This window comes from Papaver somniferum, unplaced genomic scaffold (genome assembly GCF_003573695.1).
Source record: "Papaver somniferum cultivar HN1 unplaced genomic scaffold, ASM357369v1 unplaced-scaffold_137, whole genome shotgun sequence".
Lineage (NCBI taxonomy): Eukaryota > Viridiplantae > Streptophyta > Magnoliopsida > Ranunculales > Papaveraceae > Papaver > Papaver somniferum.
Window position 1 is genome coordinate 11,996,851 of NW_020622934.1, and position 17,228 is coordinate 12,014,078.

A 17,228-nucleotide genomic window follows, 5' to 3' on the forward strand; every position below is an offset into this window, starting at 1 on the left:
GTCTTCAGGAGTTTGCTTAACACCTCCCCTCAAGTTGTACTGCAGCTGGCGAAGTTGCAACTTGCTACGTAATATATGAAATCTAGGTGATGGAAGCCCCTTAGTAAAGATGTCGGCGATATGATCTCTTGAACTGATGAACCTGACATGAAGTAGACTAGCAGCCACACGTTCACGGACAAAATGATAGTCTATTTCAATGTGCTTTGTGCGAGCATGGAATATGGGATTTTAAGTTAGGTACATGGCTCCTAAATTATCACACCAGAGTATTGGTGGTGAGATTTGGACACCAAGCTCTTGCAACAAGGATTGGATCCATATTATCTCTGAAGTGGCTATTACAATGCCACGGTATTCTGCTTCTGTACTGGACTTTGATACCGTTTTCTGCTTGCGTGCACTCCATGAGATCAAGTTGCCTCCGAAATATATACAGTAGCCACTCATTGAGCGTCTGTCATCCAAACTTCCAGCCCAGTCTGCATCGGAGTAGGCTTGCAAAGAGAAGTCTGAGGAAGAACGAATATGCAGACCATAGTCTACTGTATTATTAAGATAACGAATAATTCTTTTGACTAGTTCCCAATGCTCTTCATATGGGTCATGCATGTATTTACAGACCTTGTTAACTGCCACAGAGATATCAGGTCGCGTTAAGTGCAGATATTGCAGTGCACCCACTACACTGCGATACAATGTCGAATCATGAAACCTTTTGGTACCTTGCTTCTGAGTTTTCACATTTACTGCCAGAGGTGTGTTTACTGGCTTTACCCCATCTAGCTTTGTCTTGCGCAGAAGGTCTGTAACATACTTACGTTGTGTGAGAATTAGTTCTGTCCCCTTTCTAAGTACTTCGATCCCCAAAAAGAAAGAAAGATCTCCTAAATCTTTTAGTGCAAACACAGCACTAAGATCTTCAATCAATACATAGATCTCAATTGGATGTGAACCCGTCACTATTATGTCATCTACGTACACTAAAACGTACAATGTGGATCCCTGTGTTTGACGAATGAAGAGAGAACTGTCATCTATTGAACCCTTGAACCCCAACTGGACTAGGTAGGTGCTCAGTTTTGAAAACCATGCTCTAGGCGCCTGTTTAAGGCCATAGAGTGATTTGTGCAATTTGCATACATAGGTTGGATGCAGCTCATCTACATACCCCTGAGGCTGCTGCATATATACATCCTCTTCCAAGTCTCCATGAAGAAAGGCGTTCTCTACATCCAACTGTTTTATATCCCAGTTGCGCATTACAACAATTGACAGCACAAGGCAAATAGTGCATGGCTTAACCACTGGTGAAAAGGTTTCACCATAGTCAATCCCAGCTGTTGGTTATATCCCTTGGCAACTAGACGTGCCTTTCTCTTGTTGATTGAACCATATGGATTCTATTTAACTCGATACACCCATTTGGATCCCACCACATTCATTCATTTTTCATGTTTCACCAGAGAGTATGTGCCATTCCTAATTAATGCATTGATCTGGACATCCATTGCATCTCGCCATTCTGGAATTTTCCTTGCTGCCGAGAAACATGTTGGCTCCATGAAATCTTCATCATGTAGAAGATGTTTGGATGCAGTCAAGCACATTTTTTGAATAGGCTTGTCTATACCAGCTTTTGCCCTTGTGACCATGGGATGTGATAAAGTTGTACTTTGGACTTCGTCATGTATAGGTGATGATGAAGCTGGAAGAGCAGAAGAAGTTGAATACGCTGAAGTAGCTGGACTTGCTGCAGGGGAGATGGTTTCCTCAGAGTAAGCCAAACTTTATGAGGCCGATTCTGAATGATTCACGTTGTCTGATGTATGTGTGGCAGGAGACTGTGAAGCATTACCCTGTATTACAGTAGCATTTCCATTTCCAAATGGTTTCTTAGAGAAAATACTTGTGCTGGATTGTACAATACCTGGATTTGGCACTGGGGATTGTTGCTTGAGAGGCAAGAATGGGAATGTAGTTTCCTCAAAGCGCACATGCCTAGATATATAAATTCTATTTGTTTCTCTGTTTAAACACATGTACCCCTTATGTGCGTTGCTGTAGCCTATAAATACACATTGAATTGACCTAGGTTCAAGTTTATCTTTGTTATATTGCCTTAAGAAAGGATAAGCTAGACAGCCAAAAACTTTCAAGATGGAATAGTCTGGAAGTTTGTGGAACAACAGTTTAAGTGGTGTTTTTGTGTTTGACACATAAGCCGGTAGCCGGTTTATAAGATAACATGCAGTAACAAAAGCATCTGCCCAAAAATACCTAGGCATATGAGCATGAAAAAGTAAGGCCAAACCAGACTCTGTTACATGTCTGATTCGTCGCTCTGCCAAACCATTTTGAGGTGATATGTGAGGACATGAAAAACGATGCTGAATGCCAGACTCATTTAAATAGGAAGTAAATTTTTTATATTCTAGTGCATTATCAGATTGGAAAATTTTGATCTTATGACCAGTGAGATTCTCAACTTGTTTGCGAAAGAGAATGAATGTCTGTAATGCATCAGACCGTAGAACAAGGGGAAAGATCCATGTATAGTGGGAATAGACATCCATAAAAAAAATGTAATATCGAAAACCTGTTCTTGATAAGGAGGGTGAGACCCATATATCTGAAACAACTAAGCTCAATGGCTTATTATAAACTGTTTTACTTAGAGAAAAAGATAACTTCTTGCTTTTACTCACATGGAAAGAATGACAGAAGTCAAAGTTTTTATTTGTTACTGGAAGTGAAAACTGATGACAGATTTTTGACACAGTGCTAAGCATTGGATGTCCTAGTCGCTGGTGCCAAATAGGAAGTGTAGAGGACACCAGAGCTTCAGGTTTTATTGAGTATTGAATCAAATCTACCCCTTCAAACATATAAAGGCCATTCTTATTAAACCCTCTCAGCAGCATTATCCCCGTGCGCTTGTCCTTTACAACAAAGAAACCAACATGAAACTCAAAATAAACATTATTGTCTCTACAGAATTGTGAGACAGACAACAAGTTTGTCTTGATTTTAGGAACATGATATATATGATTCATTGCAAAAGTGCGGGAATTAAACGTAAAAGATGCATTACCAACATTGGAGATCTCCAGTGCATTACCATTGCCCACATGAACCTGCTCAGTGCCATTGTATTCGTGAGGAATGAACAGATTTCTCATATCAGATGTGAGATGGTGAGTTGCACCCGTGTCTGTCACCCACTGATTGCCAAACTGGTCACCAGGTAAAGCAATATAGGCCTGTGCTGAACGCTGGTTGTTGCTTGTGGTTTTGTCGTAGCGAAACCAACATCTATCTCCAAGATGACCCTTATTTTTACAGATCTGGCACTTGTCAATGAACTGAGGAGGTCTTTGATTCTGCTGCTGACGAGCATTCATGTTATTGTAGGAATATGTATATTTTTGTTTGACTTGATTCTTCCATTGATCACCTCTGCTTGTCGAGGGAAAGTTTGGGACAGCTACATTGGCTACTGGAGACTGCAGCAACGACAACTGAGACTCTTGGCGCATGTCATAGGTGATCAGATGAGAGTAAAAGGTATCAATAGGCATATCCTCAACAGTGCTTAACGCAGTGACAATAGGGTCATAGCTTTGGTTAAGGCCATTACTAATGGCTTGTTTCTTTTCATTTGTTGTTACAGCACAGCCAGATTCTGCCAACTGAGCAAACAAATATTTAGCATCATTCAAATAGGTTTTGAGAGTTTTGTTACCTTTTGACATGCTGTGCAGCTGCTTTTTCAGATTCATCTGATGATGAAAGGTTTTTGGTGCATATTCGGATTCTAGTTTATCCCAAACCTCCTTTGCAGTTGTTAGGTGAGCTACATTGCTCAAGACTTCAGGTGTTAGAGTTGAATTGACCCATCCAACTATGAGAGAATCCTGATGCTCATATGCTGTAAACGCAGGATTTATATCGTCACTTTCAGGTAACGTTCTTGCAGGAACTTGTTTTGTTCCATCTACAAAGCCACTGAGATCATAGCCTTTTAAGATTGGTTTGAACTGTGCCTTCCAGAGGATATGATTTGTTTCTGTGTGTTTTAACGTGACTAGGTGATGAATCTACACCTGTCTTAGGGTATTTGTTGTTTCTGCCATGAAGTTGTTTTGGTTTTTTTTTTTGGTGGTGTTTTTTTTTTTTTTGAGCGGAAGATGGTTTGGATCAGGCTGATACCAAGTTAGAAGATAGGTTATCGGTGAATGCTTCCACACATTCAGTGTGCAGAGAGCAGTTCTATTTATATTAAAACAGTTTCAATATTCTGTTACAGATTTTGGTAAAAGATACAAAAACTGATCATGCCAATATTGTAGGTTTTAGACTCTGACACAGTACTTGGTCAAGAGATTTGGTGTAGAGACTTTTTAGCAGAGTCTTCAGGAGTTTGCTTAACACAGGCCATAGTGTTTCGTGATCAAGAGGTTGTGGAAAAGGGAGCTAGTTTCAGGAGCTCAACCAATGCCGTACTTCGGTCGACCCCTTCGTTTCCAAAAGGTAAGCAACTCTGTCTTGATTAAATTAATTGGTTTCTTGTGCTGCATATGTCACTTAATTCTTCCATATTGATGGAATTGGAGTGGCTACTGTCAGGGAATGAAGCATGCATGGAACAAATGGATGTTGCCTATGAAGAAGCTTGATGTCGAAAAGATGATCTTGGGAATGGAATACTCTTTTCGGCTCAACTACTGCATACCTATTTTGATCAAAACCCTTAAAGGTGATATCAAAAGTTTTAATTCTCTAAACAATCACTTTCATTCAATTTTCTTAAACCTGAGAGTGCAAAATCATCTTTGACATCACTGTTGTTGATCGGTTCAATCGGTTCGATGACTAAATTGAGGCATAATTTTACTTTTAGATTTTGAAAATCTCAATATAGTATGTCTGTACGCTGGATAACTCATGCTTAATAGGATGTTTTGGGATATTTAGAATCCAACTACAGATAATCGTAGTTTTGATTCAGCAAACTGTGAAAATTAACAGAAATGAAGGCTGATAATATAGGGGAGGACATTTTGTTTTGTTTTCTTCAAATTGATCAACCCCTGCTGACTGAGTCAATGGGGGTATATGCACCGAAAGATCATTCTATTTGTTTGCTATCCACAACCAAAAGAAAGGAATGTGTAAGTCAACAGACAAAATAGGCAAAAGACAACCCACATTTATACTGGATATATAAACAAGTAGAAAGTTCTGATCCTAAACTGGAAGTCTTTCTCAATTTCAGTGCCCACTGAGTCACTAACTGAAGTAAATGAATCTTTCTTTTAATGTTATCTTCATTAGTGTCTCTCATGATGAAGGGAAACAAAGAAATCTTAAAAATAACAAAACATTATGGGAGATAATCCATTAGCTGAGCAACAACAAAAGCAACAACTCTTGAAGAAGATTCAAGAGCTTGAAGCAGGACAATTATATCTGAAAGAAGAGATCTACAATTTAAGCCTTTCATCTTCTTACATACCTAGTAAATCAGGTTTCATTCCAAGATCCTGCTGTGCACGAGAAGACAGTGTTGCTGGTGATAATGATGAGGGGAATAGTTGTAACTCCGGCAATTGGAAAATGGGTTCTGCTTCTTTTGGATTTTCACCCCCTTTGCAGAGTCGGAGTAGGGGGACAAGACGTAGTGCTGAGCTTTCGTACCCTAATATAGAGAATGGAACTTCTGCTCCGAGTTTTACCGATAAACAGTTTTTGAATATCTTGCAGTTCATGGGTCAGTCTATTCATGTTTTTGATACTTCTGGTTGCTTAATTTACTGGTAATTAACTCGAAATACTTCTTTTTGTTGCTGTTCATTTTAATTGTTTGTTAAAAACTGTTTCTGATAACGATAGTGGCATTCTGTTTTTAGTGACTTTTCCCACCCGGTTAGTAGGAACGGGTTGTTCTCAGATTAAACTCAACTTTATGTTATAGTGAGCAAGTTTTGATTAATTTTGGATTTTGGGTTATGGGCTTCCCTGAATATTTAGAGTTAGAGCTTATAAGATTAAGTGAAGGTTTGTGGAACTACTAGAATATGAAGAACACAATCTTTTCTTTTATTGATTTTGTTTCTTGCGATTTACAAAGAATGGTTTCCTATATAAACAAGTCTAGTGCTAGAAAATAATCTATCATCAAAATAAGATCTCTTAAGCTAGGCAAGATAATATACAAGATATGCACAATATATATCCTAAACTAGGTAAGATATTATATGCAACACATTGCCAAATATACGTGAGATATATTTGGCTAATACCCCCCCTCAAGTTGGAGCATGAAGAGTCGAAATGCCCAACTTGAGAAGAAGAGACTGGAATTGTTTACGACCCAATGCTTTAGTGAGAATGTCAGCCAACTGAGAAGTAGTATGAACATAAGATGGAGCGATAGTACCACGAAGAAGTTCATCACGTATGAAGTGACAATCAATCTCGATATGCTTGGTTCGTTCGTGAAAAACAGGATTATTGGCAATGTGTAAAGCAGCCTGACTATCACAATGAAGAGGAACTGATGTAGGATGCTTTATACCAAGACTTCGAAGCAAACCTTTTAACCATATAATTTCACAAGTAGTTGAGGCCATTGCGCGATATTCAGCTTCAGCAGATGATCGAGATACTGTCGTTTGCTTCTTTGTTTTCCAAGAAATAGGAGACCCCCCGAGTGAAATAAAATACGCGGTAAGAGATCGACGACTAAGAGGACAACTGGCCCAGTCAGCGTCACAATAAGCATTAAGAACAAGAGTAGAATCAGAGCGAAGCAAAATACCTTGTCCAGGGCTGCTCTTTAAGTAACGAACAACACGTAAAGCAGCATCCCATTGCGAGTGAGTTGGGCGTTGCATAAACTGAGATAAAATATGAACGGAGTAAGAAAGTTCAGGCCGTGTGATAGTAAGATAAATTAACTTTCCCACCAAGCGCCGAAAACGAGCAGGTTCACTCATGAGCTTGTCTGACGCAAGAGCTAGTTTGTGATTTTCTTCCATTGGAATGCTCGCAGGTTTAGAACCAAGAAGACCTGTCTCTTTTAGAATGTCAAGAGCATACTTACGTTGACATAGAAATATCCCTTTTGAACTTCGAGCTACCTCAATACCAAGAAAATATTTTAATTTTCCTAAATCCTTCATATGAAAGCACTTATGAAGATAAGTCTGAAACTTACGAATAGCAATGCTATTATTGCCGGCAATAACAAGATCATGTACATACACAAGAATATGCAGAATAACGTCGTTCTTCCGATAAACAAATAAAGAATGATCAGAAGGACTGGAAGAAAAACCATATGATCGCAAAGCGCTCGCCAACTTTGCGTACCAACATCGTGGAGCTTGTCGTAAGCCATACAACGATTTACGCAATTTACATACCTTGCCAGACATGCCATGACTAAACCCGGGAGGTAGTCGCATATATACTTCCTCATTCAACTCACCGTGAAGAAAAGCATTATGAACGTCCATTTGAACCAATTCCCAATTGTTAATAGCAGCAACAGCCAAAAAAGTGCGGACGGTAACCATTTTGACAGTAGGAGCAAAAGTCTCTGTGAAGTCAATCCCTTCCTTTTGATGATTACCGAATACAACCAATCTGGCTTTATATCTCTCAACTGAGCCGTCAGATCTGTGTTTGATGCGAAAGACCCACATACAACCAATAGCAGTCTTTCCCGGAGGTAGAGATTCAACTGTCCATGTGTGATTGAGCAGTAAGGCGTCAATCTCTCTTCTCATTGCCTGTCGCCATCGTGGATCAGCCATGGCTTCCTTGAATGAAGTTGGCTCTTTATCACTTAAAATAGCTGCAAGAAAGTGACGATGGACAGGAGAGAAAGCATTACAATTCACAAAATGAGTTATAGGATAGGGATTACCTGAGGATTGGACAGGTACAGGTGAGGAGTCGAGAGAACCCAAAGTCGTGTTAACGTTCTCCCATTGAACATAATCTCGGTGTCTAACATTTTCTGTACGAGTGCGTTTGCCACGACCAAGGGCATCATCAGTCAACATCCTGGTATTCACATCCTCTTCTACTGATAACGGTGTTGTTTCAATGCTGTCGGACACAGAAACTGGTAGAAAACTCGCTGCTGAGTCCCTGCCATGACGTCCACGCAGTTCTGGTGATGGACTGAATAGTGGAAGTACTGAAGAGCTACCAGTGTCGTCTGCAGAACTGCCGGTGATGTCTGAACTGGAAACTGGAAGCGTTGAAGAACTGCCAGAGCTGCCAGTTTCGTTCGCAGAAGTACCAGGGAGTCTGAACTGGAAACTGGAAGCGTTGAAGTATTAGCAGGATTTCCAGTTTCGTTTGCAGAAGTGGCTGAAAGCTGCAGTGACTGAGTAACAGATTCAGGGACGTTGAGAGAATCATGCACGCTGTCAGAGAAGTCAGCAGCTTGAAGATGATGATACACAGCACTCGAATCATCGGAGTAAAGAGAAGGAAACTTCGACAGCTCTTGGGGATCAGCCAAAGGAAAGGTGTCTTCCAGAAACTGAACATCACGGGACGCAAAATAATTGCCTGTCGAGAGATCAAACAGATACCAACCTTTCTTCCCAAAAGGATATCCAAGAAAAATACACCGTCGACTACGACTATCAAACTTGTCGCAAGATGAAGATTCTTTGCATAGCATAAGCATCCGAACACTCGAAGGGATCGAGAGTGGGAGCAGTACCATATAAAAACTCATATGGAGTTTTGAAATCGAGTACACGAGAAGGGGTTCGGTTAATCAAATACGCAGCGGTTAATACACATTCTCCCCAAAAATCAATAGGTAAAGAAGCTTGGAAACGAAGAGCACGAGCAACATTGAGAATATGACGATGCTTTCGTTCCACCCTAGCATTTTGTTGAGGTGTTTTGACTATAGAAGTTTGATGAATAATACCGTTCATGCGAAAGTATTCTGCAAGACCTTTGAACTCGGTCCCATTGTCACTTCGCATGATTTTCACCCTTTTGGAGAATTGTCGTTCGATCAAAGCAAAAAAATTTCTCATTAAATGAGGCACCTCATCTTTAGTTTTCATCAAAAGAACCCAAACACAACGAGAATAATCATCCACAATAGTCAAAAAATATCTTGAGCTGCAGGCCCGATTAGCGTGATAAGGACCCCAAACATCACAGTGAATTAACTCAAATAAATCAGTAGCTTTATTATCACTTAATGGAAAAACATTACGAGTCTGCTTGGCTCTATAACAGATATCACAAGCATGGAATTTTAACTGACTAGTAGTGCCACAAATTGGAGGTAAGAACTTCATTGCTTGCATGGAGGGATGACCGAGCCGTTGGTGCCATAAAGATGTAGAAGACGTCCCGGACACGACATTAACACGAGTTGGTTCCCACGAATTTAGGCAATAAAGCCCTCCCATAAGTTTACCCGTACCAATCGTCATCCTCAAGGTATGGTCCTGTATAACACATTCAGAGTTAGTGAATTGAAAACGAATCATATTCTTAACATGTCGAGAGGTTAAGAATTGAGATACAGATATGAGATTGCAGGTGAATGTGGGCACAAAGAATACATCAGATAAAACGAGAGTTTGATTTAACTTCACAACTCCCATTTTGGTCGCCTTAATGCTTGCACCATTAGGTAATCCTATTTGAATAGGTCGAATGGTATAAAGAGAATGGAAAAGAGATTCATCACAGCAAACATGATTGGAAGCACCAGTGTCGATAATCCAAATATGAGCATCCTTACCATTGAGACGAACATGATTCAAAGAAGCGGAAACGTCACCAAGAGTAACATTAGTTTTGACAGATTTGTCAAGTTTACCACGGCCTGCAGTTAAGCGTCGAGGTTCTCGGCCTTCCGGATAACCATGTTTCTCCCAGCATCGGTCCTGCAGATGACCATGAAAACCACAGTAAGTGCACTTCAATAGGGATTTCGACCCCCCTCCTGATTTGGAAGTTGTCGGCTTTTGGCTGGGCGTAGCAAACGCCATAGGGGTAACAGATGTCTCAGCTCTGCGTTGAATATGCATCTGAACTTCCTCTTCTTGTATAAGACGTGAGTATACAGCATGTATAGAAGGCAGCGGTTCTGTACCCAAGAGATTAGATCGAACATTGTCATAGCATGGTTGAAGACCCATAAGGAATTGACGCACCTGATCATCCATACGTCTGTTACGGAGAGTAACATTGAGTCCACAGCTACAACCAGTGCAAGTGCAAGAAGGAAGAGCATCAAAGTCATTGATGTCATCCCATAGCTTCTTTAAACGTCCATAATATTCTAACATAGGCTCAGAAGGCTGTTGTTTACAACTAGCAACAGCGGACTTCAATTGATATATCTTTATACCATTACCCAGTGAAAAACGAAGTTTAATATCTTCCCAAAGATCATAAGCAGTGTCACGATAAGAAATTGTGGAGCGAACGCTTGGCTCAATGGTATTAAAAATCCAAGCAACAATCATATAGTTTGCAGTCCACCAATCCTCAAGATCAGTGGAACTATCATCAGGTTTACTATACGTACCGTTAATGAAACCAAGCTTGCGTTTAGCACCCAAGGAGACTCGAAAACCTTTAGCCCATTCTTCATAATTGGAACCTTTGAGAACAACATGAGTAATAAGCGTTCCCGGACCATCATTAGGAGCTAATGCATACAATGACTTAGGAGGTAGTTCAACCGAAGGTTGTGGAACCAATGTTTGGTGAACTAAATTCTCTCCCATGGATCGAAAATTTGACTCACAATACCATGAAGGTTTGTGGAACTACTAGAATATGAAGAACACAATCTTTCTTTTATTGATTTTGTTTCTTGCGATTTACAAAGAATGGTTTCCTATATAAACAAGTCTAGTGCTAGAAAATAATCTATCATCAAAATAAGATCTCTTAAGCTAGGCAAGATAATATACAAGATATGCACAATATATATCCTAAACTAGGTAAGATATTATATGCAACACATTGCCAAATATACGTGAGATATATTTGGCTAATATTAAGCTTTATTATACTTTTTGAGCCATACGTAGGAACAAATTCAGTGTTTCTACTAGCAGCATTGATGAATTTGTAAAGTGGACAATAATTCATTGTTTATTAGGATTTTTAGACTGATATCAATTTGCCTGTTCAGATGATAGTTGGAATAAATTCCTTGTGAAATGAACAGTTTAAATTAACGTTGTAGTGTTTAGTATAATCCTTTTGCTTCATCTATAGTTCAGATTCATAAAACTCTTAGTTTATTCCATTTTTTGGTATTTTAATTTTACAGGAATCGCATGGCAGAGCTCCTTTTTGGGTACTCCGCATCAGAAGCTCTTGGACAGGATGTCTGTAAGCTACTCGTACATTCTCAAGACGCTGATGAAGCAAATGAAATAGTTGAAAGAATTATCACCGGAGAAGATTGGACAGGACAGTTCCCAGTAAGGAATAAAGCAGGGAAAGCTTTTTGTATCATTGCGACCAGTACCGCATTATATGATGATAATGGTAGTTTGGTCGGAATTATTAGTATAACAGGTGATGCAGATCTCTTTAGAGATGTTTTCGTTCCAACTTCTGGAAGAATTTTTTCTAAAGATTGTTCAAGCACTAGATGGCTTAGAAGTTGCAGCCCAACAAGTAAACCTGATGTTGATTCTCGGCAGCCTCTGCAAGATATGGTTGCCACGAAGATATCGAATCTGGTAAGTTTAAACTTTTATGAAAGCTAACTAGTTTATTTTAGATGGACTTAAAAACAACGGAAACTAGAATCACTAAATATTTCGTCGAAATTTGAATAAAAAAGTTCATTTCTTTAATGATCTTGTTTCGGTGAGCCACTCTGGATTAACAGACCCATGCAACAGGCATCTAGAGTGACCAACAAAGTTTGGTCGAAAATGAGAACTAATGAAAGCACTTTGGGGCGGGAAATCCAGTCTGGAGATGGACATTATTTTGTTCTTACGGAGGATCCAACTTCAAGTAGAACTAGCACGCCTAGGGGAGGGATACTCCCGTCTCTCTTTGGTGTTCCTATCAAACATACCCTAGAGAAAAGATCCCTGGAACGACCTGTCAGCGATTCTGGTGGTGATGGGGAGATAGGGGCGTACAAGAGAATAACCTCCAAGGCAGAGGCTTGGATTAGCAAAAAGGGGATATCATGGCCATGGAAAGGGAGTGAGCAGGATGTGTTGGTAGCACGAACTACCCATGATGTCGTTCCATTCCTGAATCACGATGGTGAAAATTACTTTGATGAACAGAAGAATTCTGATATTAATGAAAGGCCGGGGTTCCAGGTTGTTGGTAATAACCAGTTAGAATGGGAAGCACGGGGTTCTTTGCCTTCTTCTGATGTCAAACGTACAAGCAGTGTGAGCACAAGTGTTAGTAAAGGAAGCAGTGGTATTTATTCAAATTACAAGGAAACTTGTTCGCTGGATTATGATATCTCGTGGGCAGACTTGACAATTGGGGAAAAAATCGGACAAGGTGTTATATATTTTTCACAATTTCTAATTTACCAGATTCTTATTTCAAAATGGCCATACTTTTTCATTTTTATTTATGGAGGGCGTGCTAGTTACTTATGTCATTCTGTAAGAAGACAATTCATTGAATTCAACCTTGCATTGATGACGTGCTATTTCTTTTTTTTGTTTATCATGCATGCTTTTTGACAGTGAAGTGCTTTTTGATACTTAAATTCTAATTGATGGTCCCAGGTTCATGTGGAACTGTATATCGTGGTCTATGGTGTGGTTCGGTATGTTTTCATTTCCCATGAAAAATCTATTCTAGGGATCAGGGAATGCCTAATATGTGTCTCCAAGGGACTCTTTTTATAGTTATGCTGGTATGTTGAGTTTTGTTTCATCAGCCCTCAACATAGAATGGTAATAAACAGAATGGAAAAGTTACGGAGAGGGGAGAGAATGTTGTACATTTGTCATTGTGTTAACAAGCACCCCCTTTCACTTTCTTGCAGGATGTTGCATTAAAGCTATTCTCCAAACTTGATTACTCTGATGACTTGCTGCATTCCTTCAGACAAGAGGTAGTTTAAGAACTTGACCGAATCTTTGTAAAAAATTTCACCTGAAGCAGTCAATAAACACCATTTCCCCTCCTGACAAACTAAAAAGTTCAGAGCAGATTTACGGTTTTTGTCAAATTATGTAAATCCATTCCTGGAGAAAATATATCTTTCATGCATTGGTCTAAACTCCAAAAGTTATTTCTTCATAGGTCTTACTTATGAAGAGGCTCAGACATCCAAATGTACTACTATTTATGGGGGCAGCAGCATCACCTCAGCATCTCTGCATTGTTACGGAGTTCCTGCCGCGGTGCATTCTTCATTTTTCTTCTGAAAACTTCCAAATTTGATTAGCACTACTATGTTTCATTCATGTTAGTTGTGCTTCGCGCGTGTAATATTATCTACTGTACTCAAGATGTTTTTCACTGATCCTTTTTTTCTTTTTCTTTTTTGCTTATTGAGTTTTCAGTCTTTTAATATGCAGTGGAAGTTTGTATCAGTTGCTTCAACGGGGATCTCAGAAACTGGATTGGAGGCGACGAGTTCTCATGGCTTTGGACATTGTGAGTACTGCTGTGTACAGTTTCTTAGAAACAGTAGTTCTCATGTCCATTCGATATCAATATTTGGTACACTCTTTTCTATTAAGTGCAACATCAGATTATCCATTGCAAATTGACCTGCTATTATCTCTAATAACTACTCAAGGATCTGGTTTTGAGTCTTAATTGCGAGTGACGGATTTTAGTGAATATCTTGAACTTCTTAACTATTTAAAGAAGGCCTCTCTACTGTAGAAACTCGAGATATTCTTATATTTCCTTCCATTTTACTTATTCATTGTCTAGCCTACCAACATGTTTGGGACTAAAGGCTCAATTGTTGTTAGTCTAGTATCATGTTACTTCCATACTCCTTTTGGTGTTCGACTGTCCTACAAAAGTAATAGCTCATTTTTTGTGTGACCCTTTATAGGCCCGGGGTATGAATTATCTTCATCTTTGCAACCCACCTATCGTCCATCGTGACTTGAAGTCATCAAATCTGTTGGTTGATAAGAACTGGACTGTGAAGGTTCGTTTTTGGTTATCATCTTAATCTTTCTACCTGAAAAGCTACACAGAGAAGCATCACGTAATCATCTTCTATTCATTTTAAACAGGTTGGTGACTTTGGTCTCTCAAAGTTCAAGCATCAAACGTTTCTGTCAACATTGACTGGAAGAGGAACGGTATATATTATAACATTGTCCTGAAAGACTACTTTGTTCATTTTCTTTTTACCACGGGTTGTTTGACTCTACTATTGTTCTCTTTTATTTTTAATTTTCCAGCCGCAGTGGATGGCTCCAGAGGTTCTCCGTAATGATCGGTCAGATGAGAAGTAAGTTCAACTACCTCTGTTTCCTGTTGCTTATGAATCTTTGACTATGGGATCTGATTGTTTTGACTTGTGTCATGTCTTGAGCTCACCAGCTAACCAATTTTGGTGTGCGTCTTGCAATCTTTAGGTCTGACGTTTATAGTTATGGAGTAATATTGTGTAGATTGCCACACAAAAGATTCCTTGGGATAACTATAACTCAATGCAGGTATTTACTTGTTTATTGCTTCATCATTCCAGTCCTTTTGTGGAACATTTTCCTGTAATTTCCTGTCACTGCTTGTGCCACATGTCCAAGGAATTGTCTTTTTAGTGATTTTCTTCCTCCATCTATTCAATTCTATCAGAAAAATAGAGCAGTATAACGCTGGCTGTACTACAGTTCATACATCTAGTCTATTGAATGATTTCTCAAGTAAACAGTATGTGTTATAACTTGGTCATACAGTCCTTTGTGGAACATTGTCATGTAATTTCCTGTTACCGCTTGAACCAAATTGGAAGGAATTGTCTTTTCAGTGATTTCCTGCCTCTTATATGTCGTTTTTACTATGAAAATAGAAAAAACAGAAGAACGGGGGTCATACTACAGTTGCAGAGAAGTTTTGCTCCAACTTCCGTCTCGGTGTTCTAACCTATATCTAATCTACTATGAATGATTTCTCAAGGGAACAATATATGTTATGTAGCATAGGGATCATAGGATACGTGACATGAAAGATGTGATGATTTATGCAGGTGATTGGGGCTGTAGGATTCATGGACCAGCGACTTGACATTCCAAAAGAAATGGATCCAGGATGGGTCTCTATAATCGAGAGCTGCTGGCAAAGGTGCATATTTTTAACATGTTTCGTGTTTACAGTATGGATTTTCCTCTCCCTGGCCCATGTGATGATTCAGTAAATCCTATTATCCAATTTTTCTTCTTAAATTGTCTCATGTTTTATTTTTCTGCTTGGAAACTTTGTATGCAGTGACCCAAAACAGAGACCAACATTTCAGGAACTGCTTGAGAAATTAAAGCGTCTACAGAGACTTCAAGCCCAAGCATCCCGCTTAACACAAGGCAATCAAACGACAATGTCGGCACCAGATATTTGAATTCATTGCGATCTGTATACACAATTACATCAGCACCAGAAACCCCAGGTGGATGGTTGAATTCATGGTTACCATATATTTTGAGGTTGTTGTGTTTCCCAATAAACTTGTTTTTGCTGAACTCTCCCAATTTCATTGTATAGTTACCATAGAAATTTCGGACTTCAATTTAGATAATTAAAGACGACAGGGGTTCAATGTTTAAATATCGAGTTCATATGAGCACAGTACTGAACTCTGAAAGTAAATATGGATTTGATAGTACACATAGATATGACTGATGATGTATCAGGATAAAATTTGAAAGGGAAAATTAGGCGTAGACCCCAAAAAAATAATATTTTCATTGTCAGACCCACAATTAATTTTAGGTACCGTGACACCCATAATTATTTCCGTGACACCCATAATTATATGAAATTATTGCATGACGGATTATACATCCGCATGACGGGTTATGCATCAAGGGTATAATTGGCAACGCAACTTGGATATAACATATCTAAAAGTCCGCGCCTTGAAATTTTACAAATTTTATATCGTTGGAAATCTTTTTAAGAGAGCTACGCAACGAGTACAAATAACAATATCAAAATTTTATTTTTCACGAAAAAATCGGAAGTCATCATCATTTTAGGCAAAATTTCGAAAACTGACTACATAACCATTATGCATCCACCAAAAAAGATGCATAACACATTCTGCAGACGCATAACGAATTATGCAACCATTTTCTCGACTGCATAACAAATTATGCATCTGCATATCAGGTTATGCATCTATTTTCTCGATGCATAAAAGATTGTGCAACAATTTTCTCGATGCATTATGTAGTCATATTTTCAGATGCATAACCTGTTATGCACCATTTTCACGACTGCATAACATGTTATATAGATATTATTGTAGGTGCATGACAAGTTATGCAACCTTATTTTTTGTTGGTTTCAATACTAAGAAAAAATAGCTGCATAACGTGTTATGCAACCGTTATGAAAAACACCATGTAGAATGCTTTAATAACATGGAAGATGAAGGGTAATGATCGGTCTTAAATTCTAGCCAAGTACATTTGAATTGCTACCTCAATATTATCTTTCTTTACGGTGCCTATCAGCCATTACAGTTTAACTTATGCAACATCATTTGGAACCAAATCTCTAAGACACAATTTCTCTAGGCTCTAACATTTGAGTCGTCCCTCCTTCGATTATGCTTGCACAACCTCAAAACAGTAAACGCATCAGGAAACTAAAGTCCAAATCTATGTTAGCAATTTCATCGAACAATTCCTGGGCTTATTATAAACTCTCCTCTCATTACAGAACTTTATGCATCAAAGATATTGAAAGAGTTCCCATTTTGAAACTATAGAAATTTGGCTGAAACCCGACATTTTAAAACTCTAATATAGAACCCCTCCGGTGACTCCACAAGAATGATAAGGAACTCAGAAACCCATCCAAAGAAAGTTCCGGTGGAAGAAAAATCAAAATGCTAACTCCATAATAACTAGACCATTTATCCCGTAATAACTCCATAAGAAACAATTTTAGAAATTCTGGGTGTGGGAGAAATTTTACCCCAAAAAGTGGGTGCGCACCTAAATTTTTCTGAGCGTGGGTTTCAC

The 17,228-nt window shown here is 38.9% G+C and overlaps 1 pseudogene; it reads left to right on the forward strand.

The window, feature by feature from the left end:
- Positions 1-4,473: 4,473 nt before the first annotated feature.
- LOC113334983 lies at positions 4,474-15,675 on the forward strand (annotated as a pseudogene).
- Positions 15,676-17,228: the final 1,553 nt, after the last annotated feature.